The 24,341-nt window shown below is 56.5% G+C and overlaps 1 protein-coding gene across 9 annotated transcripts in view; it reads right to left on the bottom strand.

Moving 5' to 3' along the window:
- The window catches only part of PPFIA1 (PTPRF interacting protein alpha 1), an 81,381-nt gene that overhangs the window by 49,267 nt on the left and 7,773 nt on the right, over positions 1–24,341 (bottom strand). The window lies entirely within an intron of this gene.

Below are 24,341 nucleotides of genomic sequence, written 5' to 3'. Positions count from 1 at the left end.
ACTCTCTGGTCAGTTTCTCAATAAGCAAAACTCCTCGGAAATAAGTAACGTCTTCTGCCCACGAATCTCTGTATTCCTAAGAGTTTTCTCTTCAAAGGACAAAGGAGAGAATAAAGGTTCACTTAACAATCTGACATTCAAAGTACAGAGAGCGGTTGATTTAAGCAACTCTAGAAAATTAATTAACAAGTGACATACTTGAAGTCCATTTGTAAATTAACCCTTGGCAACTCAGAGGGAACTTGACTGCGGAACGCACAGCATTCCCGGCGATCCGACTTCGCAAGGCTGGCGCACAAAAGCCCACGGAGCCCTGACACAGAACCGAAACGGCTGACCCGCCAACACCAGGGCTTCAACTGTGCAGTTCCACCTCTGCCTGCATTTTTTCCAATAAACGCATCGGAAAATCTTCTGGAGATGTGCAACAATTTGAAAAAACTGGCAGATGAACTGAGTAGCCTAGAAAATGTCAAGAAATTAAGAAAGGGGCACCTGGGTGGCTCAGTCAGTGAAACGTCTGCCTTCGGCTCAGGTCACGATCCTGGGGTCCCGGGACTGAGCCCCATGTCGGCTCCTTGCTCAGCGGGGAGCCTGCTTGTCCCTCTCCCTTTGCCCCCCTGCTCCTGCTCTCTCTCTCACTCACGCTCTATCTCAAATAAATAAAATCTTTTTAAAAATTTAAGAAAAAAGGGCGCCTGGGTGGCTCAGTGGGTTAAGCCTCTGCCTTCGGCTCAGGTCATGATCCCAGGGTCCTGGAATCGAGCTCCGCATCGGGCTCTCTGCTCGGCGGGGAGCTTGCTTCTTCCCTCTCTCTCTGCCTGCCTCTCTGCCTACTTGTGATCTCTGTCAAATGAGTAAATAAAATCTTTAACAAAAAAAAAAATTTTAAGAAAAAGGCATGTCATAAATGTATAAAATATATACAGGTACTAGCCTTTTTTATCATTTGCGGCCATAAAACGTGCAAATTTACTACAAAAAGTTAAACTTTATGAGAGCACACGTGCAAGCACTCCCCGTCCCATGCCCGGAGCCGCCGCAGCCGAGAGCAGCGTGAGCGAACGCGGACTGCGGTCTTCAGTCACGCCTGCGCGGGCGGCTGTGGTCCACGCGATGCTCGCACGCAGATCCCGCGCCACCTCCCACGGCTACCACGGCTACCGCGGCAGCCGCGAGCGCGGCAGGAGTCCGCCGCACACTCTGGAACACTCGTCCTCTCCCGTAAGCAGCTCTGTCCTCCAGTAACTTGCGCGTCGCAGTCAGAGGCGACCGCCTGTGCTTCCGGCCTGTCTGCTGTGTCTGCTGCAATCCCAGAAGCCCGACCACCACCCTACGACCCGTACAAAGTGCCAGTCACTAGTGCTGCTGGGCGCACTCCCAAGAGGCAGAGCGAGTCGAGGCGCCCCAGGAACGAGCGAGCCGCGCGGCCCGTACCGCACACCACGGCCTGCCCTGCAAGCGAAGACGAGCCCGGGGGTCCACGAGGTTGTCACTGCAGCGGCGCTGGCCGACACAGAAAGCTCGCACTTTCCACGAAATACGTTCCGGTCCAGCAGTGCAGACGCAGCCGTCTGCAGAAAGTGCACCCACACCCTCCAGTACCAGTCTTCAAAACGGGGGGAAGTCATTAGGGGACACCTTCAAGCCGAAGGAAGGGGACAGACCTAAAGCTGGAGAATCTCAATGCCAGCAAAGGATCGTATGGGAATTTTAGAAAGAGGTATGGCTTTAACAGGTCAAGGTAACAGAAGTAGCTTCCGCCATCCAGAGGAAGCGGACCCCGCCCGGACACCACTGCGAGAATTGCCGAGACGCTGGAACCGCGAGACATGGCGCCGTCGGTGCTCCAGCCTGGAGAGGGAGGGGAAATCCATGAGTACGGGACGTCTGCCTGTCCAGGTTTTTCATGCAGATGTAAATGCCCTATTTTGGGGAGGGGGAATGCCACAAAGGACATTTATTCCTGCGGAAGAGAAATGAACGCCGAGACCGAAGGCAGGGAGGGCAGAACGAGTGAGCGCGTTGTGTGGAGGCAGTGGGTTTTGCGATCAGGCCGGCCGTATCCGGAGCTGATCCCCGGCCCTTGACACCAGCAGCCAGTCCTCCGGTTGTGCAACAAGGAGGCCTGGACAACCAGAACGCTTTCTCCGGGTCAGGTCCACTGATGCTTTGTCCCTTAACTTGGGAGGTAACCTGACAGGAAGGGGCCGCCTCTTAACGTTCTTCTGATACTGGACAATATCCTGGTCACTCCCAACCCTGCGAGCTTGACATGGAACGTGTCCTGGTGGCCCACGTGCCCTGAAGCACATCTCTAATGCAGCCTGTGGGTCGGGGGCCGTGAGGACCTGCAAGGCTCATTACCAGGATCCTTTACAAAAAGGACGACCAACGTTCTCAAAGTGAAGCACGACAGAGAGAACGCCTTGGAAGTCTGGAAGGATTATACCACTGAAGACGCCATTGATGTGACCGTTAACGTCGTGAAAGCCTTCAAACCCAAAGCAATAAATTCTTGCTGGAGAAAACGGCCCAAATGTTAGGCATGATCTCCCAGGATTACGACACAGCTAGTGTGGCAAATCGTGAAACCGATTGTGGGCATGGCAGGAAAGCCGGGGGATGAAGGGTTCTGAGGTGTGGACCTTGGAGAAATGCCAGGGCTCACAGACGCCACCCCAGAGGGGCTAACAGGGGATGACGGGACGGAGATGAGAGCTTCTGAGCCAGTGCTGGGGGTGAGGAAGAAGACTCAAAGACCCTGTCCAGAAACCACGGTGTCATCACGTACTCTGGAGAGGGCTCTGCTTGCTCAGGACCGCTCTTGGCTTCCTGTAGCACGCAGACCCGTCCGTGGTGCGGGCACCGAAGCCAAAGCCCGCGGCGGAAGAACCGGCAATGCATATACAGACATTTGTAGAGACAGGAAAGGGCAAAACCTGAGACAGACTGTACTTCCAGAAAGCGACACCAGGCGCGCCTGCTCCCCTGAGACGGCGAGACCACCGCCCCACCCCCGGCCTCCTCCCCCTTCTCAGCCTACTCCACGGGAGGACCACAAGGATGAGGACCTTTACAATGACCCACGTCCACCTAACGGACAGTGGAGAACCATCATGGCATACACACTCTTACCTGCTGTGCGTGCAAATCTAGAAAGTGTGCATGGGCAAGGTGAGTGAGATTTAACACATCATATTATGTGATATTAACATGCGTATACACACAATCGTATTATACAATGAACACATTATACCATGAACTAATCATGTGCCGGTTGTTTAGAACTTTGCTTTCGAAGAATTACATTACCTCACAGGATGCCTCTCTCCCCATTGGAGAAAACACGTATCAGCCTATTATCACAATCTTTTTTAAAGAAGGTGATGTTTCCAATACTACACCACGAGTACGTCTGTAACACGGCAGGCTGTGAAAGTTTTATAACCATTCACTCAGTAGTGGACAGCGAGGCTATGATGAAGCAATTGTCCCCACGACACCGGGCCTCGCCAAAGCAGTCCCACGCTGTAACGCACGATCCAGACCTAGGCAGGAACCTTTCCCGTTACCTTCTCATTTCCGATGTCTGACGGCGACGCCATCACACCCGCGTGTCCCAGGAGACAGTGCTGCTGCAGGAGCTGTCAGGCCACCCTGTGCACGGCCACACGCAGCCGTCCCTGCGGCTCAGCGCTGTCCGTGTATTTTCCTTGTAATTTTCTTAAAATTTCTTCTCTAGCGTACTTTGCTTTAAGACGACGGTATATACAATACAGCACAGAAGGTCCGTGTGACCCGGGCGCTCACGTCGCCAGTAAGGCCGCTGGTCAACAGGAGGAGATCAGCTGTTCAGTCTGGGGGAGCCCAAAGTTAGACTCAGATGTTTGGGGGCAGATCAGCACCCCCAACCCCAAGTCATGCAAGGGGCAACTGTACTCGTCCAGGGAGAATGAGAAGAACAGGCAGTATTGCTACAATCAACAACAGAAAAGAGTAAAATTGGAGGGTTTTCTCTTGAATGCAGTTACTTCAGGGGACAGACTGAAGATGGTGGGGAGGCAGGTAATTTACAGACCCTGAGCATTTTCATGGATACAATACGCTAACGGTCATTATACCTAATCTGCCTTCTAAGTCAGACCTGCTTCTTCAAAAACCCCCAGTTGTGGGTGATCAGCTTCCAGGATCACAGCATGAAAAGGCCTGTACACCTGCCCCTCCGGAAACCTGGGGAGAATCATACATAAGAGCAAATACTCAAAGCCTCCAAAACCATCCAATGGCACACAACAAAGGAAGGAACATCTACTCAAAAACACCTACAAAATTCAATAAAAAAGGTGAGTCTGTAATATCTGAACCCAATCTGACCGCCCCTCCCCCACAACTTCCTCCCAGCTCAGGGAGGTGGACATTCCCCTCCAGAGGCTGTAGCCAAGAGCATGGGTCTGCCCCATCCCCCAGGAGCAAGAGCATGGGGTTCTCATGTCCCCCAGCCCCCAAGCCCTAGGGCTTTCTGGAGGTGGGAGCAGGATACCAGTGTTCTCACCGTGCCCCAGCTGCCCATCAGGTATAGAGGCCACATCCGGGGCATGAGTGCTAGAAAGCAGGGCTCCCAGGTTCTGCTCAGCCTGCTCAGGAAACAGAGGCTGGCACCCTGCTGGAACAGGAAGGCTGAGAAGCCTGGGTCCTGGTCATCTTTGCCCCTGGTCTCAGAGACGGTGGTTGCAAGGCTGGAGAGGACCCCAGGCTGCCACCCGCCTTCCACCAAGTGCTCAGCTCCTGGACCAGGGGTGTCATTCCAAGCCTGCAGCTGTCCCTAGGCCTGGTGCAGAGACTGGGGCGGGGGGCAGCAAAAGAGATAACTCCTACTCTCCTCCCAAAGACAACGACTTCACAGGCCGGGTTTAAACCCAGGTGCTCCAGAGAGCAGAGGGGGCTGTCTTGTAGGTCAAGTGGGTGGAGAGCAGCCTAGGTGGCAGGCTGCTGTGTGCGCAGGAAGACGAGGGTGTGACGGCCGCGGGAGGAGCCCTCCCAGGATCAGGACACATACCGAACACTGACTTTGTACCATTCCTAAGAAGGAGCCAGAACTGGATCAGTTTAGTTTGTAGAGACATGTATACCCCAGAGCATCACTGAAAACAACAGAGCAACTGGCTGGCAATGGGGGGGTGGGTCTCACAGCTGAGCGGGGCCACCCAGGGGGTCCTGGGCTAGGGGCGAGGGGCCCTTCACTGAAATCATCCAGGTGGTCAATCAACTGGTTGCAACATTACCTTTATTTTATATATATTTCACCACGATTCCCTGACACACACACACACACACACACGCACACGGCTCTCTACAGACGAGGCTGCTCCCGCTCCAGAACCCTGACAACTCTTTACTTCAGTGTGTCAAGGCAGAGCCACAAAGAAAGGACAGTAAAACTAAATGAGAATAATCCAAACGTGTCCTCAGACCTGCCCCAGGTGGCGTGGAGAGCCGCACCGTCCCAGAGAGCCAGCGGGCAGCGGGGGGAGGAGGCCTGCCGCGGCCGGGAAGCGGCGCGGAGGGGGCCCTGCTCTCCCATCGGCTCCCGCTCTTTCATGAGCTGCAGACACTCCTTTCCTATGTGCCAAAGTGAATTAGGCCAAATACTCTGATTTTCATCTCCTGCTGTAAATAACCAGCGACCTTCAATGCCTAACACCGAGATCTGCATCTAGTCACCGAGATCTCGTATCAGAAAATACCGCTCGTGTTTAGGTGAAAGAGAACCTGATCCAAACCAGTCTTGGTGAGATCCGCGATCACTCACGTGGCGGGCAAGTCCAAGGGGGGGGGGGGGGGGGGTCAGGGGGGGCTCGCCGGGCCAGGGCCTGTTGCCGCAATCTGGGTCAGTTCACTGCTTTGCTCTCCGATTATGTCGGGTGCAAAGTTTATCGTGCTAGCCGATACCTTCCTCAGAAACTGAACTGTAGGATGTTTTCTCGTGCCCTCCTTCCCTTGCTTCCCTTCTGCTCCTGTTTTACCACTTCCTGTTTCTCTTCGCGGTGTCCATGTATCTGTTTAAGCGTTTAAGCAGACGCATGCTGGCCGCTGCTGGACTGCAGACGGAGTAAACGCACACTTGTGTGGGGGCGCACTTGGAGCGTTGGGTCTGGTTTCCAGCTCAGCCTGAGCAGCTTTTCTTGCTGGCGCGTCCCTCCCTGCCTGGCGTCCAGCGGCTGCCCCTCCGAGCGTCCCAAGGCCTGAGGCCAGAGCTGGGTTTCCACGGTGACTGAGGGTTCGGGCTGCCTGTTCCTTACAGACGATGTGAATCCCATGAGTGGCCCAGCCCAGGCAGTGCTTCCTACCCTCCCAAGGCCCACGACTTCCTATAAATCCCCAGTGTACCGGGGACAGAGACCTTCCGTGGGGAGCCTCATCTGAACCCAGCTCCAAACAGCGAGTCTGATTTTAGTTCTAGTTCCTCTGGACACATTAGTCCCTGCTACCCCCCAGTGCAGGAGCCAAGTTTCCCACTGTCCCTGCAAGCTTGGCGCTTGGAGCACCACAGGCCAGGGAACCAGGCCAACTCATGCTGACCACACACTGGGTTTCTCTTCTGTTTCTGTACTGAAGAGTATTTTTCTCTCGTGGGGGCCTGGCTATATATTCGGGCTGATTTCTTTCTATATTTAAATTTTACCTTTGCACTGCTGTTTGCGGATGAGCCCAAAGAGTGAGTTTAGGCTGCACACGGACAGGCAGCCACTGTCCATTCCAGAGCTGGCCGCTCGTCTGCTCCAGCTCCACACCAGACAGGCGTGCCCGGCCCCTTCAGGGTGCTCCTAGCAGTGACCCCCGTGTGCTCAGCGCTCCGAGCGGGCAACGCCCCGGCTACCACGGGAGCGGTGTCGATGTCATCTGTGATGGGAGGTGGCCATGTGGCCCCAGAGGTCTGCCGGAGGAGAGGGCGGCACAGCTGAATCCCGGACAGGAACCCGCTGTCTGGCAGGGGAGAGCCACTTCACAGAAGCACAAAGGTGTCTGGGAGTGGAAAAGGGCGTCAGTGGGCTGCGACCCGGGTGCTGTGCAGGACGGGGTGAGGGAGGCTGGGCGGGGGCAGAGCCGAGACGGAAGGCCCCCGCGCACCACATGAGGAGTCCGATTTTACCCGAAGGCGCTGGGAGTCGTCCATCTACAGACTTTGAGGGCCCTGAACAGGGAGCCCAGGCGGTGCTCGACACAGAGGGCGGGCTCAGACGAGTCGGAGAAAGCCCTGAGAGCCGCGCTGGAGCGGGGCTGGAGGAGGAGGAGAACAGTGGGAAGCCAGCCCCAGGCCCACAGCCGGAGAGCTGCCACGGCCCTGGGCGACACGAGGGTCTGAATCAAGACCCGTGTTAGAGAACGTGAGGCCAAGAGAGAGTTTTCAAAATGGAACACAAGTAACCAACACACCACTTGCTGTGTCCTTCATCAGTTTAAAGGATTCCCTGTACGGGGGAAGGGGGGGAGGGGGGACCCGTCAGGCACTGCCCTAATGCAGGCAGGCCAGGGCGCAGGAGCTGGCCGGTTCCGGACAGGCTGCACAGGACGGCTGATGGGCCCGAGAGCGAGCAAGGCCCAGGAGGGCCCGAGAGCTCCGGCCGGAGCAAAGGACAGGCAGCCAGCATTTCCCGAGGATGGCAGGGTTCTGGGCAGGGCGTGTGTGGAAGGGAGCTCGGACAGTGCAGTCCAGGTTGTGCCCCGTGCGGGGTATTAAAGACAGGCCGTGGCAGCATCAGGTAGACAGTGTAGCTGCTGGGGTTCCTGGGGACGGCGGCGGAGGCAGGAGGGCAGTCTCACTGCGGGCAAACCACGTGGCGCTGAGCGCGGGGACACAGAGGTGAGGCTCAAGCAGGTGTTTGACACCGAACATGCGGGACATGAGGCACAGAGTGGGAGCGGCCGGTGAGCAGGAAGAAACCAGGAAGGGACCGTGTCAGGAGTCAAATGCTTCCAGGAGGACAGTCTCCCAGGCCAGCTGATGCTCACAGAGGGGCGGGCCCGCTGAGGTGGATGGCAGCGGGGGCCGTGGGCATGGCCGTCCCGGAGCAGCAGCGGGGCTGGAGGCCTGACTTGCACAGGAGTCAGCAGAGCATGGGAGGAGCAGCAAAGCCTTGAGTAAGGGGTGGAGGGGTGGTGAGAGAAAGAGGAAGATCTGGGACGAGAAAGACCCTCTGTGGTAAGAACCCAGGGGAGAGGAGGACTGACCGGGCGGCCACTCTGAGCAGCTGGGAGCAGAGCACGGGGGGTGGCGCAGAGGGCGGCCCGTGCTGGGAGCGCACGGCTCCTCCACGGGGAGAGGAAAGGCTGCCCAGCAGAGACCCAGACCAGTCGGGAGACGTGCGGTGGGCGTTTATGGGAGTCCTCCTCGGATCTGTCCCAGCCTCACTGGAAGTGAAATGCAGACAGGACGGCCAAGGAATACTGGCGGGAGAACTGCCTGGAGGAGCGGGGCCCGGGACCACTGGCCATGAATGTGCACAGAGAAGGCACCACTGGGTGCGGCGTCCTGCCCACTGAGGATAATGAAGTGAAAGCAGCCAGGGGCTAGCCAGGCTGTGGTGGGATTTCAGGCAGGGGAGGAAGAAAGGGGAGCCACGAGAAGGGCAGAGAGCCACTACGCAGACACCCTGGTAGGGTCCCAGACTATGGGTCCAGGAGAGTTGAATATCAGTGTTTTATTTTTAAAAGCCTTTCGATTACAAACAAATCTCACTGGCTTTGAATGAAATACCTAGTCAAATCATAGCAAGCGGACACGGGATACTCAGAAGGAGTGAAACGGTGCTCCAAAATTCTGACATGCTCTAGCCACAAGGAGCTGACCACCGCAGAGCTTCCCGGGTGAGTCCTGTGTCCCCGCCTAGCTTGGAGGGGCCCATCACTCCCGCACCCCCTGGCTAAGAGGAGCCCACCATTCCCATGCCCACGAGTTAGGAGGAGCTAGTCACTCCTGAGTCCCCAGTTAGGAGGAGCTGGTCACCACAGAGCCTCCTGGATCTTGGCAGTGGGCTCCTGGCAGTGGAGGGATCACTGCCTTGCCCCACCTGCACTCAGCTAGAAGCCCCTCACTGCAGACCCCCACTGGCTCACTTTTCCTGTAACTCCTCCTTCATCAAAGCAAGTCTGAGTCTGAAGTCCCTGATGTTTTTCATAGATCCCAAACTGTCTTTTGTTCACCTATGAAGAGAATGTATTTATTTCCCATCATTTTGGTTAAATGTAAGTGTTTCTTACAATAAATTCAACAGCCCAAACCACTCCATGATACACTGCCTTGGCGATGGTAGAAAATGAATTTCTAAGATTTGACAATTATGCTTACTCAAAGAAAAACCTTTCTCTTCGGACAAAAGAATTCAAGTGAAAAAGTATCAACCAAATTTAAACTGAGGAGTTCAGATAAACATTCGACAGGAAATTCCAAAGTGTAAGATTCCAAAAGCATGTTCATATGCGGACCGTGTTTGCGTTCCCACTGCAGGCAGCACCAAAGGCAGCAGAACCGGCCCCAAACGCGGTCCACGAGTGACCCGCCCGGTCAGCACCGGCCACTTTCTCCTCTTTAGAAAAGAGGCTTATTTAAGAAACACGGCAAGCCGAACATCGGAAAGTGACATTCTAGTTAGGAGGATCGAAGTCTGAAGTCTTTCTTGGAAGGGAACAGATATGCCCATCCTTGGAGCACTCTCATTGTCATAAAACAGAAGTCCCAGCAAAACAGATTCGTGCTTCCGCTTGACATTCCTCGGACTGAGAACCAGAAAAGCAACACGGAACCGTCAGAATCAGGTTAAGAACCTGGTTTCACACAGTGCTTGGAAATGTTGGTATTTGTCCTTCCTGGACAAGAGGTTCAGACCTGGGTAAAAGGTCCAGGTCATACAAGCCGGACGCTACTGATCAAAATCCACACTCAGTCCAATTTTAAATTAAGTCCCCTGGCTCAGATGTGACACTCAGCTCCCAAAGTGACGAACATGGTCGTCCCAGTGGTTGCAGTAGGACGACTCTGGGTAGAAAGCAGCTGTGAAGCCTCACCCCGTCCCGCAAGGTCCTGACCCCTCCCCCTTCTCCTGCCCTGGTCCCCTGGTCATCCCGAGTTACGAGTTACGTTTCCAGCCTTTGGTTTTGATAGTCTCCATCACTGGCTCCATTTTATTTCCTCCTGACTTTTCACTATTCTGCTAACTTGCTGAGACAAGAGTAAAGCTTCACGGAAGGCAGATAACACCATGTCCTTCCCATGCGGGAGCAGAGCGCATGACAGAAACGGGCTCTGATTTTTAGTAATCAGAAAGGAATACCTGAAAAATGGACTTGCCGGGCAGGCTTGGATTATTTTCTGTCCGTAGAAGCTAAAAGCATGCCAAACTTTGAAAAGAAAACTGGAAATTTATATACCAAAATGAATGAGCAAATCATAAGTTCTGAAGCCCCAGTGTCTTATTAAAGGTATGCTCAGAAAGGTCACAGAGCGGGTGCCGGGGTGGCTCAGTCGGTTGTGTCCAACTCTTGATTTCGGCTCAGGTCATGATCTCAGGGTCATGAGATCGAGCCCCACACCAGGCTCTGCGCTCAGTAGGGAGTCTGCTTCTCTCCCTCTGCCCCTTCTCTCACTCACTCTCTCTCTAAAATAAGTAAATCTTTTTTTTTTAACATCTTACTTGTATTTTTGAAAGGGGGAGAGAGTGCGCTCAAGCAGGGGGAGTGGGAGAGGGAGAAGCAGACTCCCTGCTGAGCAGGGAACCCAACATGGGGCTCAATCCCAGAACCCTGGGATCATGACCCAAGCTGAAGGCAGACACTCAACCAACTGAGCCACCCAGGCACGCCCCCCCCCCTTTTAAAGGAAGGTCATATACAGTTGCCTATCCATGCATATGAGGAAGCAGGGAACACCGAGAGAGAAAGCAGAATTGTAGAACGGGGCTCACGGGCTCACTAGACTTACTTGGAGCCACTTATCAGTGCAGCGGCACTGGCTTTTCAAACACTGACTAGTACTTGCAAGCATCAAAATAAAATTCACAAGCAGTTAAAAAATTCCAATATATATAATTTATGTTTCCTTGTCAGTTTCTTTAAGCAACAAACACTGACAAAACTTATGCTCATACTGAGTATTTAGCGATGAAATAATCAAGATTATATACTTAGAATCCAAAAAAACATGGTGCAGAACAGTATTTCAAGGTGATCTCGATCTGGGTAAAAGCAAACACGTATCAGTATTTTCTGTATGAACATAAGACAAACTACAGACGGACACCCACCTAATGAAGGTTACCAATGTGGCTGGGGAAGGGGGCTGGAAATGAGACTTTCAACTTAGACTCCTTTTTATTCAATTTTAAGTATGCATTTTCATCGTATTTAAAAAAAAAAATACCAAGCCTCCCTTCCGCGTTCTTCTTCCTAAACTTGGGAGAGCTACAGGACACAAGCATGGTGCTCACACCCCACGCAGATGCACGGCTCTCCCTGGAGTCGCCGGTTCTTTCTCCCGCTCTCCTACCTGCACCACGGCTTCCGACCCCGTCACGTCACAGCAAGAGCTCTGAGACCCCAGTGATGGCCTCATCTTGGCTGGTCCCAGGCTGGTTTCAGTAATCCTGCCACCTGCCCGATGGGGGAGCCCCGACCTCCTCCCTCCCACTCTCCTGCCTCATCCTGTTCCCATGTTCTCTGCTCATCGCGTACTTGCTGGTGCTCCCACGGCTCCATCCTAGGTCCCCTGCCCATCCGACACACCATGCCTGCCTGACCGGTGTCCGAGGCTGCCACCACCGCTGCCACCCCCCGTCCCACTATCTGGGCAACTGTCCACCTGCCCACGACGCATCTCCATGTCTTCCAGGAGGCTCAAACTATCTTCCTCAAACTGAGTTGGTCAGTGTCGTCCGTGCTCCTGTCCCTAGAGGACTGTCCGCCCTGGCGCAGGACAGGACTGCATCCCTCCAGCCGTCCGGGCCAGACACCTGGGCACATCGCCTCCTTCCTCGCCCCCATGTTAACTGACGGCCGGCTGCTCTGATGCTACTCCACACAAGCGTCTTCTGGAACGTGTCCTTGTTCTGGGGGGCGGCTTCCGAGGCCCACTCTGCAGGCTCTGCCGGCTTCTCTCTCCAGCCTCCTTGCTTACCACTTTGTGCCTCAGGCACAGCATATGGTCCCAACTCACCCATGGTTCCCTGAACACGTTTTGTTCCTGTGCTGCTTCTGGACCCACGGTCGTCCCCTGCTGCAGACCTGTCAATCGGCCAGTCTTCCCCTGACCTGCTCCCGCCGCCGGGCCAAACACCCGTCCGCCCTGGAGGTTTAATTTCCGGCGGGGGTTGGGGGAAGGAATATTTACTTTGTTTTTTGTTTGTTTCTCCCCCCTGTACAGGCCCCTTCAGTGCTCAGCGCCCAGCAGTGAGGAGGCCGGGCGATGGTTCGCCGGCGCGGGGCCACTCCGAGGGGCCTGAGGGGACGGGCAGCGCGCACGAGGCCACGTGCTCAGAGGAGCATCCTCGGATCAGTCGCCATGATTCCGTGCTGGGCAGCAACTCACCTCTCCGACTGCACACTGGTCTCTGCGTCCTCCGTCTCCGATGTGGGGGCAGCACCGGCGCCCCACCCCAGCGCACAGGCCAGACAACCGAATGAGCACCCCGTCCCCGTGCTGTCCCCGAGGGTGCGCCCCGCTCTCGGCGGAAGCCAGCTGCTCCACAGACGCGGGCGGGACGGGCTTCAGGGCTCCGACTCCCTCAATCGGCCACACAGCCAAAAGGAAGTCCCCGAGACACATTCAAACGTGAATCCGGGTCCTGACAGCATCCGCACGCGTGAGTCGGGAGAGGAGCACAGGGCGCTCAGCGGGTCTGTCTAGAGGACGCCCTGGGCTCCTGGGCTCCCGGCCTCCCCCCACCCCCCAGAGAGACTTTTCACCGAACAGCGTCCGCCCTCCACCCGCACTTCCTGCGTATCTCGCTCTCAAGTTCTTGGAGCCTGTGCCCCCTCTCCTCACAGCACCCCACGGGCTCTCGGGGACCCCAAAGCCGAGCAGCACGGAGCACCTGCCAACCCCCGGCTCCCGCTTCTCGCCCGCGCTGCGACCTGGGCTTCGCTGGTGGGGACGGAGGTCCGGGCTCCTCGCCTACTCAGGGCTTTCGGACGCACGTTCCTTTGCCCCTCGCTTCCCTCGATTAAGGGCAGGAGTGCAGAGGGCTCCGAGCCGGTTCTGGGGATGCCGTCCTGTCTGCGGCCACTCGGACGCACGCGCCTGTGAGCGCAAAGGCCGCCCGCCGCGGGCCGGCTGCGTCCGTGCTGCCCACGCTCTGCTCTTGCCAACAACGCGGCTACGGGGAACGCTACCCGCCGCCTGCCCGTTCTGACCCTGCGGCTGCCCCACCTGCGGGACAGACCCTCGGAGCGGCCTCCTGGGGCCCGCTCCCCCCACCCCCGGGCAAAGGGAATACATAAATCTCAAGAAGAACAATGCTGCGAGTCTCAGCAGCTTGTAAACCACCAGGGGTACAGATCGCACGGGCTGCTCTGACTCCGGCTCCGGCCGCTCTGTTTATTAAACTAAACGTTATTCTGGCTGGAGGCTACACTCTAACATGCTTCCTTTCTACGTCCGGTTACATCACATGGAAGTAAAACATCCCCAGGAGATTCTTCGACTACGTTCTCTGCCCTTCTTTGCTGTGACAGCTGCTCACCTGTGCGGAGCCATCTGGGAACCCCAGGGCACCAACCACCATACAGGTGTCCCCTCGTGCCTCCCGAGTGCCCTCACTGCAGGACACCAGGCAGATGGCAGCTCCCTCGCTCTCACGCCGCCAGGCTCTAGAACCACTGGGGGGCCTGCCCCAGGATGCTGGTCGTCTCCCTCTCCGCTGCGGCGACACCACCAAAACCTGGACCAAATAAACGCATGGAAGTGACAGCAAGTGTCCTTCCCCCACAAATGGCGCTGCTCCTCCAGTCGCCTGCTGTCCCGCTGGCCCCCACTGCACCCAGGCACTGCCCTGGGGTTCACAGGCTCAGGGTACTGCTGTGAGTGAGGGTGGGCTGGGGTGCCCTGAGCTGGCTATGCCTCCAGCCAAGGCAGCCATGTCCTCGCTCCCCGAAAGCACTTCAGCTGTGCAAAGAAAGCTTCGATCGACTCTTCCACATGTGATCAGGCACTCGGAGATGCTTTGGGGTCCTTCATTAAGTTAGGTTCTAGATGAGGGGCAGTGTTTGGACACAGGCCCTCACAGCAATCAGCAGGCACAAGGGCACGGCCAGGGCTGTGAGACAGGACCCCGTCGGCAGCGCCACGAGGCTGCTCAACTGACAGATAAGAAATTCTGACCCACTTCAGGCAGGTGTGCTGCATGCAACAGGGTCCCCTCACCCTGCCTGTGACCACGGGGGCCCTGAGGACAGAATCCACGAGACAGTGATAGAGAGCGTTGGCCAGCATCTCCCAGGAGCCAGAGGCGACGGCAGAAAGCCCAAGGACAATGCATGGAAGGCCGGGGCGGCTAGCAGGCCGCCTGCTCCCCTCTGTGGACGGGGTGAGGCCCAGACACCAAGCTGTAATGGCTAGTGCTTTACCAGGGACGTCTGGGGCTCAGCAGAGCTGCCAGTGGGAGGACGAGCCCGCGGCGAGCTCCACGGCCACACAGGCAGCAGCACCCCGTGCCCGGCGGCCCGGCCAGCACACAAGCACTGTGTGGTGCAGGGCCGTGGAGCGAAGGCTGCTGGAATCAAGGACAGGGAACTTGAAAACACCTTCTGATTCTCCGTCATGTACTTCTCAGAACAGGAACAACACGGCCTCCGAGAAAACCACAGAGCTGGGCTGCTGGAAATGACCAAATAAAGCATCTGCTGTCCAAGGAAGCATCTCTTCCGCCTACACAGTGCCCGCCCCTCCACACCTGTCCCTGTCCTGAGTGCCCCTGTCCCACCACAACTGCCCTCTGCCAGTGTCATGGGTGCACTGGCTCCAGCCCTTGGTAGCCTCCGTCCGGTGAGCTCCCGCCCTCAACGCCAAGACTGTCGGCCACGCGGCTCCACAACTGCACGCCTCCCACATCTGCGGCTCCAGACCCCGACCGCGAGGTCTCCCCCTGAGCTCAGTCACCCTCCCTCCACGGCGGGCTCTCCCAGCCCGCGATCCCTCCACGCACAGCACACTCGGTTTACCCCCCGCCCCTCGTGGCGCCCCCCCCGCGTCTGCTTGGGGGGAAGGAACTGCTCCCCACGTCCTGGCAAAGCGGCGGGCAGAGTGAGGGTGTCCCACCAGCCGGCGCGCGGGCACGGAGTCAGGGACACGCCACCGCCAGCAGCCGGTACTGCTTCGTGACTGCTCAGACTCTCACGGCTCTGAGGTTCCCGTCCCGCGAGCCTCGGGCACAGACGGTATCTGAGAATAAATCCGAGGTCTCGGCACGAGACTCTGATCGAAGGGACCTCACTGGGGAACTTCTCTATGGCTCTGTTACGCTTCGTCGATAGAAATACACAGACGTGAGAACGAGCAGCCCTCTGAGCTGGACAAGTAACGTCCCGAGCAAGATCAAGATGCCTGAGACGCTACGCCGGGTGCTTGGTAGACACGAATACTCGTTTCAGTAACGTTAGATCTGCTTCCTGTTTTATGGTTTTCAAAACTGTTTCCTACCTTTTCCCACATGTTCTGCTCGGCCGCCCCGCCAGGCCCACACACTACCTCAGTTTACAAATCAGAACACAGGCCCAGGCAGGTCAGGGATGGGCAGAGGTCACCGGCTTACCAGGTGGCCCGGCGTTCAGAACTCAGCATGGATGTTCTCTTCAGGGCACGAGAGGATGGCGAGCCCCCAGGGCAAGCCCCCCGCTGGCCGAGGCACCCGAGCCCCAAGTGTGTGCGGGCTGTGAAGCGGCTTGCACAGACGCCTCGTGCCTCCGGAGCCCCCACTCACTGCGGGCCGCTGGCCGGGGCAGCCGTGGCGCTCACAGATCAGCAGGCGCTACTGACACATCAATGGCACCCCGAGTTCACGCACAACCAGACAGCCTCAGGAGTGAAGGCCCCTGGCCGAGAGGCCATTCTGCAGGGCCCCAAGGCTTGATGTGGGGGGCGGGAGGGAAGCATGCTCAGCAGTGAGGGGTACAGAGGGGCTGGTCGTGACCCACCACCGGGACCCACCACCATTGTCACACAGGCCCATGGAGCCCCAAGAGCTCTCTCCGTGGCTCCTTCTGTCAACCAAGGGTGACCTTGATACACAGTCAATACAATTTTTTTGAAGATTTTATTTATTTGAGAGGGAGAGAGAGAGAGCAAGAGAGAGAGCAGGAGCTGGGGGGAGAGGGAGAAGCAGACTCCCCGCTGAGCAGGGAGCCTGACGTGGGGCTCCATCCCAGGAGCCTGGGATCATGACCCAGGCCAAAGGCAGATACTTAGCCCCTCTACCAGGCTCCCCACATCCAATACTATTTCATCTCTGTTTTAAAACTGATAGCATTTTTATTTATTTAAAAAAAATATTTTTAGGGGCGCCTGGGCAGCTCAGTGGGTTAAAGCCTCTGCCTTCAGCTCAGGTCATGATCCCAGGCTCCTGGGATGGAGCCCCGCATCAGGCTCTCTGCTCAGCGGGGAGCCTGCTTCCTCCTCTCTCTCTGCCTGCCTCTCTGTCCACTTGTGATCTCTGTCAAATAATAAATAAAAATCTTAAAAAAAATTTTTTTTAAAGATTTTATTTATTTGACAGAATGAGAGATCATAAGCAGTAGAGGGAGGGAGAAGCAGGCTCCCCACTGAGCAGGGAGTTCAATGTAGGGCTCGATCCCAGGATCCTAGGGTCATGATCTGAGCCAAAGGCAGACGCTTAACCCACTGAGCCACCCAGGCACCCCCTGATGGCCTTTTTAAACAGTGGAGAAAAGATAAAAGAATAGAAAATAAAGGCAGCCCCAGGCATCAGACCCCATCCTCTTTGAGACGTGGGACAGGCCCTAAATGTCAGCAGGCATCAGGCGCTCACAGCAAGCCTGGAGAGACAGGTGGGGTGTGACACAGGGAAAGTGGGGAGGCCCTTCCCGACAAGGGAGCTGTGCAGGCCCAGGGAGGGGAGCACAGTCAACGGAATGGTTTGGCCACAACGAGGGGGTCTGGAGAGGAGATGGGGTGGGAAAGTTGAGCTGCAGCAGAACGTGGAGCTGTGCCGAGCTGAGAGAGTGTGGATCCTGCCCCTGCGGCTAGCACGGGCGGCCATGGCAGGAAACCTGGCCGCGTGAGGTCTGGGTTCAGTCGAGGGCATCAGAACGTGTGCTGGCTGGACTGGAAGAGAAGGTGTGAGCGGAGCCCTCACCATCCTGGCCTGAGGCACAAAGGGCCCAACCTAGGATGCTGGAGTACAAAAGGAATTAAAAATGACACCGGAAGAGAAAACAGGGACAGAAACTGCGCTGTGGGACAGGGCCTGGGAGAGGAGGAGCGTGGGGTGAAGCCGGGGGTGTGGGGGGTTGAGAGAGGAAGGATGATCACAGTTCTGCACTCAACACCCGGTGGGGCATCCCGGGTGTGGAATGGCTGGGCCGGGACGTGGAAGGAACATCACAAACATGGGGCTGAGGACACAGACGTAGTTTCCTCTTCCAGAGCGGAGGCTGACCCACGAGGCAGGTGCATCTTCGAGGTAATGGCCACAGGAAAGAGCGGAAGGGGTAATACAGTTCCTAGTCCTGGGTGTGACACCCTTGTCGAATGAAAACAATTCCCCAAATGCGTCTGCACAGCAAGTGCTTCCTTTCCCTCGAGTCCCTCCACAGAGGTCCCCTAACATGAAAACCGTGCAGGCGCAGGAACCCCACAAAGAGCGGACACAAGCACCAGGGAGACTGAGCACCCTCTAAATGCCTGACAGGTTTTTGCTTTTTAAAGATTTTATTTATTTATTTGAGAGAGAGCGGCACACGAGCAGGGGGAGAGGGAGAGAGAATCTCAAGCAGACTCTGCTCTGAGCACAGAGCCCGATGTGGGGCTCGATTGTGGGACCCTGATGTCATGACCTGAGCCAAAACCAGGAGTCGGCCACTTGACCGACGGGGCCACCCAGGCGCCCCGAGACCGACAGTCTGCGAAGTTACTTTAAGCTCACATTTTGTGTGTCCTATGGCTTTCTGTAGTATCCTGCGGGCCTTGCAGGAGAACCCTAACCTCAAGAGGAATGGACAAGGACGCAACACGGGGAGGCTTCTGGTGCAGAGGCGACTGCGTTCCAGCGAGGACTCGGAGCACAGTGCTCCCTGAGCTTCTAAGCTGGCTCCACGGACTAGGGCGGCCGGGGGCTGCTTCACTAACAGGCCACCTTCCTAACAACTACAGCTTCTCTGGAGAGAACCTCACTTCCTCCGAGCACTGGCCCCTGGGGCAGTCCCATGCAGTGACACACAGGACGGCGCTGGTCGCCCAGGCTTCGGGCGACACGCACGGAGCCGGTCCACGGGAAGGCGCTTCAAGCAGTCTCTCAGTCCGCCACTGAACCTTGGGGCGAGCAAGTATTTCTGTAGTCGGCGCAAGAAAACCACCTCAGACCGTACATTCCTTCCCACCTGCCCGCGTCGCCCGGAGCCCCGCACACCCCGTCCTCCCTGGGCCTCCCCGCTGCAGGCGACGGCGCACACCAGAGACAGCACTTGGGTCCACGCACCTTTCTCGTTCCTGGGCCTCGACACGCGGGAAGGTCAACAGGAATGCGAGCGAGGATAAGAAAGGCCAGTGACGCAGTGGGGGGTGAGGGAGGAAGAAACCCCAAATCACCCGTTTCAGTCCTCATTTGCTAAGTGTCCTTTCTTCCTGCCCAGGGGGTCGGGGCAGCGGGCAGACGGCCGTGACAATTGTCCCTGATCACCCAGCCAGGCAGTGCCAACACCGGCCGCGGCTCTAAACGACACTGCGTCCTTCAGTTTTACAGGCACAACTGTCACTCCTCTTAGTCCTGCTGTTGCCATGTCACCGAGTTTGGCCACCCAGCCTCTGGGCCCCCTTCCCGCCTCTCAGGAGCAGCACGTGGCCCGGGGAGGTCGAGAGCAGCCGGCACTGGCCCTCCCAGCCTCTCCTGGAGGTCGGGACGGCGCAGGGCAGCCCTGGGCCCAGTTACGCGCTCGGAGCCCGACTGTGAACGGGAAGGAACATGCGCCGGGTGCACAGGAAGCTTCCCCAGAGCCTCCCACAGGCAGGCTGGGCTCCCCGCCTTCCCAGAAACACTGCCGGCTGCCCCATCCCCACTCTACCCTCCCGCGCACGACAGCCGGGCAGCGCGCGGCGAGGCTCGCTCGTTATGCTACGCCGTCTGCGCCTGCAGCGTGGAGTGTCACCCACAAGCGCATCACAGCACACCGCCTCTGGGGCGGTGCCGCACACGGTGGGCACTGGGGACGCCGAGCACCGCGTGCATCGTAAGCATCCCCATCGTTGGGACCCTCTCCCTACTGGCCGCAGCCACCACAAGGAACCAGGAAGGGAAGCACCCTTCACCACAAGCAAACTCCGTGATGCGGCTCAGTGGTGACCAGCAGAGCAGTGGCTGGCGGTCACTGCTGCGACACCATCACAGGGATGCTCACGTCACCGTCCCCACAGCCCGTGAGGCTGCTCTGATGGCGGGCGGCCAGAGCTCAGGCTCCGAGCACAACCTGCGGGTCACAGCGCACGAGAAAGCCCTTCTGCGTGCATTAGCGACGCCGTGACCCCACGTGCAGGCGGCGCCAGAAGGGAGGACCCCGGTGGACATCCCAGCGCAGGACCACCTCACGGCCTGGGCAAAGCAAGGGGCAAAGGCCCTGAAGCGCCCAGACCTCTCTGCGCCCCCGTTGCTTCATCTGTAACACAGGGCACCAGCTCTCCGGGATGGTTTACAGCCTGAAGGATACGTTACAGGACGGAGACGAGGCTTCGGGGAGGCGATCCCTACCCAGAGGCTGCGGGCCATCAGCGCAGCTATCGTCTTACGGCGTCTCCCAGACACCGGCTCCCCGGCCCTCGGGCGGCGCCCCACACGTGGCAGATGCGCGCAAACGTCTGCTAAATGAAAATGACGCTGGTGCCCCCCACCCCCTGGACGGACGAGCACAGGGATGGACGGCAGGGATGAGGTCACGAGGGAGAGACTGTACGCAAGCCCTGGGCTCAGCTGAACAGACTGTGGGGCTGCCCTGAGCTCGGGCGTGCAGGGGAGCGGGTGGGGAGCGGGTGGGACCGGCCCGCAGACTCGGGTGGAGGCAAAAGAGATGCGCTGGTGTGCACCTGCGTGCCTGCTTTCAGCTGTCCGTCTGCTCGAGGAGGGAGATGCACTTGCTCTGGGAAAATGCCACCCGACAGCAGGAGGACGGGAGCGCCAGCTTGCCCGCGGCCTCCCTGCAGCGCCTGTGGGCGGTGGCGGTGTGGGGACGGAGGGAGCACGGGGAGCCGCACAGCACTTCTGGACCATTAGGGTCCACGGGTGTCACCAGTGGAGCCCTCCACCATACCGCACTGTTCAAGTGAACACTCAGACTCGTCAAAACCATCTTCCCCGCCGCTTCTCTGTTTACTTCAGGGCACACAGGACACCCGGACCTGACCTGCCACCCATGTCTCCCCATAAACTTCTTGCAGGTGTGCAAAGAATGTGCCCCAGCTTCTTAACAGCACCTTAAGATTTCAAGAGAAATCAATGCCTCAGAAATACAGATGAGCCTCAAGGAGACCTCAACTTTCTTTCTTTCTTTTTTAAGATTTTATTTATTTATTTGTCAGACAGAGGGAGACAGCTCAAGCAGGCAAAGTGGCAGGCAGAGCAAGAGAGAGAAGCAGGTTCCCCGCCAAGCAGAGAGCCCAATGTGGGACCCGATCCCAGGACTCTGGGATCATGACGCGAGCCGAAGGCAGTCACTTAACCAACTGAGCCACCGAGGCGCCCCTCTAACTGTATAGTCTTAAGACATATTTATTCTAAGACCCAGAAGAACTGCAAAGACATTCTAAAACTTCACTCAGTAGGATTATTATGCCAATACGGTATTAGAAGGCTGAAACTGCTTTACGTACATCATAAGATAAGGAAAATAATGCTGACATCGTTAGAAACGATAGGACAACAGACAGAAACAGGAAACAAATCAAGGGGAAAGTAAGTTTTAATTTGCGAATGGAACAGCAACGTGAAATCCAGGTTTCTCTTTCAATGAGTATTTCTGTGTAGCTCTGTCTCCAAAAAGGACCTAAACGATGCAAACCCCAGCGACACCGAGCACACCTCGCTCACTTAGATTCTGAACATCATTTCCCCAGTAAAAGGAACCAGGGTTCCTCAGAAGACGGATTTCAGATCTGAGGCGGGAAAAACACAAAGTGAGGCTGGGACAAATTCTGGTACCAGAAAACAGTGAAATGTTCAAAGAAAATAGGGCCTTGGCAAGAGGACACAGGAGCCCATCTGAGGGGACAACAGGGTGTCTGAGGAAGGGTGATGATAACTGAGCGCGATCACGGAGCGGACACAGACGACCAGGGGTGCTCCTCACGGAAGCGGGTCCATCAGTTCGGGAAGGACCCAGGGCTGCCCAATTCCGTCTGCAGCGCGCGAACCGGGACGCACGTGCGCCAGACGCGGTGGACCGTGGCTCCCCGCGGTCAGAGGGGTCTGCTGCCACCCCGCAGCCCACGCCTACCTCCGACCGCAGGAACGCGCCGCCGGAAGCCCTGAGCAGCGCCAAGCACGGAGGGGATGAGGGAAGGCTTGGGGCAAGAGCGAGACGCGTCAAGCCCCGCGGAAGGGGGTAAGCAGAGCTTGCGCCTTCACGTGGTCTGTAACTGGCACGTGTCCCTCTTACGACGTCCTGACCAGTCAGACACGGAAGTGTCGCAGGCGCTGTTCCCCGCAGTGCACACTGCGCTGAGCACAAGGAAAGCCGCTTGGTCAGAAGTCGAGCGCTCCTGGGGTCCTCACACACACGGACACTGGTTCCCCCGAAGAGTCGGGCGCCCAGCGACAGAGCGGTCCCCAGCACTGCCGGTGAGCAGGAGACAGGCCGGAAGAAAGGCCTTGCTCTCGGGGACAGCAGCATATCCACAGAGAAGGCACAGGAGAACGACACAGTTGCGCATGTCGGCTGCCCACGACGCAGCGCGACCGCCACGGGGCCACGGACGTTATCCTTGCCGTGGAGCCTTTTAGCTCATCTCACCTCCTTCGGACTATGAGGTCAAGCCTCCCTAACGTACTAACTCAAGCTTGGCAAGGGATCAAACCCCGAGAAGAGCACTAACAATGGAACTACGGAGGAGTGCCGCACCCCAGCACGCATTACAGCAGGGCCTGAGAAAAGCCTGCGGTTCTCCACCCAATGGGAGGCTGCGGGGCTGAGTATGTGGGGGTGACTCCCCGCAGCGTGACGGCCAGCGTTAGCATCCTCCGTGGTCTCCCCAGCCACAGAGCCTGGCCCTGACTCATCCGCCCCCGGCCCTCATCCTCCCGGCCAGGCTCTGCTTCCACCTTCCTCCCTTGACGATCTGCCCGGCTGCCAGCCGACGCCTCTGTGGCGACAACGCACCTGCACAGGTGGCCTTACCCGCCACTAAGTTGTGCTTTTAAAACCTCACTCTTCAGGGCGCTCTGAGTCCTACGTAGACGCTTTCCCAGGGATTCGCAGACTCTCGGCGAGACATGGGCAAAACCTGGGGTCCCACCCACAATTTGAGCCGAACATATTCTCTTTTCTTGGAATTCTCTGGGTGAGATGTCTTTTGAGAAACTCATTTGCTGGTTACAAAAAGACTGTGAAATCACTGCACTCCACTTGGAAGAATAAAATCTGCATTTTCAACTTTAAATAAAATTGGGAAGACTAAATGAGCAGTAATTTTTAAAAACACTCATCACTGTGATCAAGTCACAGAATAAGTGTCACTTAGGCCATCTCACCACACCCCTGCCCCCGGGGTTTCTCCGCCACAGCCAGCCTGTCACCACAGAGCCCACCCTGGGTGGATACCCAGCAAGGGAGGAGGAGGGCACCTGGTGGGCCAGGCTGCCGCCCCCATCGCCCTTCCATGCACAGTGGCTGAGCATGGGCAAACCAGAGACTCAGATTAGGAAAAGGACGATGGGCACTACACAGGGACTAGTGGGTTTTTTTTTTTCCCCTGTACCACATAATGACAACTGACATATTTACCATGACTTTAACATGTCAGATACACAGAGCATGCCAGTCTCCCACTTCCAGTTATATGCACAGATAGTCTCTAAGTCAACCCACCAAGAACTAGAAAAACTGAGCACATTTTTAAGTCTATTTGAAGATATCAAAGAGATACTGAGGCAACCACCACGGAGGGAGATTCCAGACAAAAGGGAGCCCTCTGAGGCGACTCTAATATTTATAGCGTGCCACTCTCTCCCTCAAGGCATTTGATGATTCTGATTTTACTCAGGGATTGGGGGGGGGCAATATTCCAATAAGCCGGAAAGAAAACACAGTAGAAAGCCAAGAAGAAAGCCTTGGCTAACGGAGCCTGGACAGCTCCATGGGTACAGGAAGACCAGACTAAAGTGCAGGCCTGACAAGTCCACCAGGTCTAAAAGCCAAGATACCTGAGAGCAGGGACACACAGACAGTGAGCCCAGCACTCTGCAAGCACTCCAGGAGCGGAGCCTTCAATGATCTCCTGTGCTCAGGAGGCAAGAATTGGGCTTCAGGACCTGCCAAGAAGGAGGGGCCCCGGGAAACACTCCAGGCCTCCAGATGGAGGCCCTGGAGGGCTACGTGGTGGGAAGGAGGGGAGACAGGGAAGATGGCAGCTTACAAAGCTTAAACCCCAGTGTCTGGGGGTCCCCAGTTCCCCACCTGGGGTGTGTGAAGGGAGATGCTAAAGGAAGACAGCTTCACCCAGAGCCTCTACAGCTCTTCATACACAATATCCAACATTCAATTAAAAAGAAAGAAAAAGAGGGAAAGAAAGAATGAACGAATGACTGGATATAACAGTATGTAGACCAAAAGAAAAAAGAACAGAAACAGATCAAAAGATATGACCCATATACCAGAGTTACTGGATGCACACATCAACTTTTCAAATACATATTGGCAGAGGGAAAATTTTCAGAGAATCAAAACAAATTCTAAACTGAAAAATATAGCAGTTAAAATTAAGAACTCAATCTGTGGGCTTAACATCAGAATAGACATAGGTGAAGAGAGAATTAGTGAACTGGAAGACAGGTCTGTAAAAAAATATATTTAGACAGAAGTCAGAGGAAAAAGTTTAGAAAACAGAAGAGCTCAAAAGACACATGGGATATGGTAAA

The sequence above is a fragment of the Lontra canadensis genome, unplaced genomic scaffold, assembly GCF_010015895.1.
Source record: "Lontra canadensis isolate GAN:19392208 unplaced genomic scaffold, GSC_riverotter_1.0 scaffold66, whole genome shotgun sequence".
Taxonomy (NCBI): Eukaryota; Metazoa; Chordata; class Mammalia; order Carnivora; family Mustelidae; genus Lontra; species Lontra canadensis.
The sequence above is the reverse complement of the archived record's forward strand: the minus strand, read 5'-3'. Positions and strand labels throughout refer to the sequence as shown.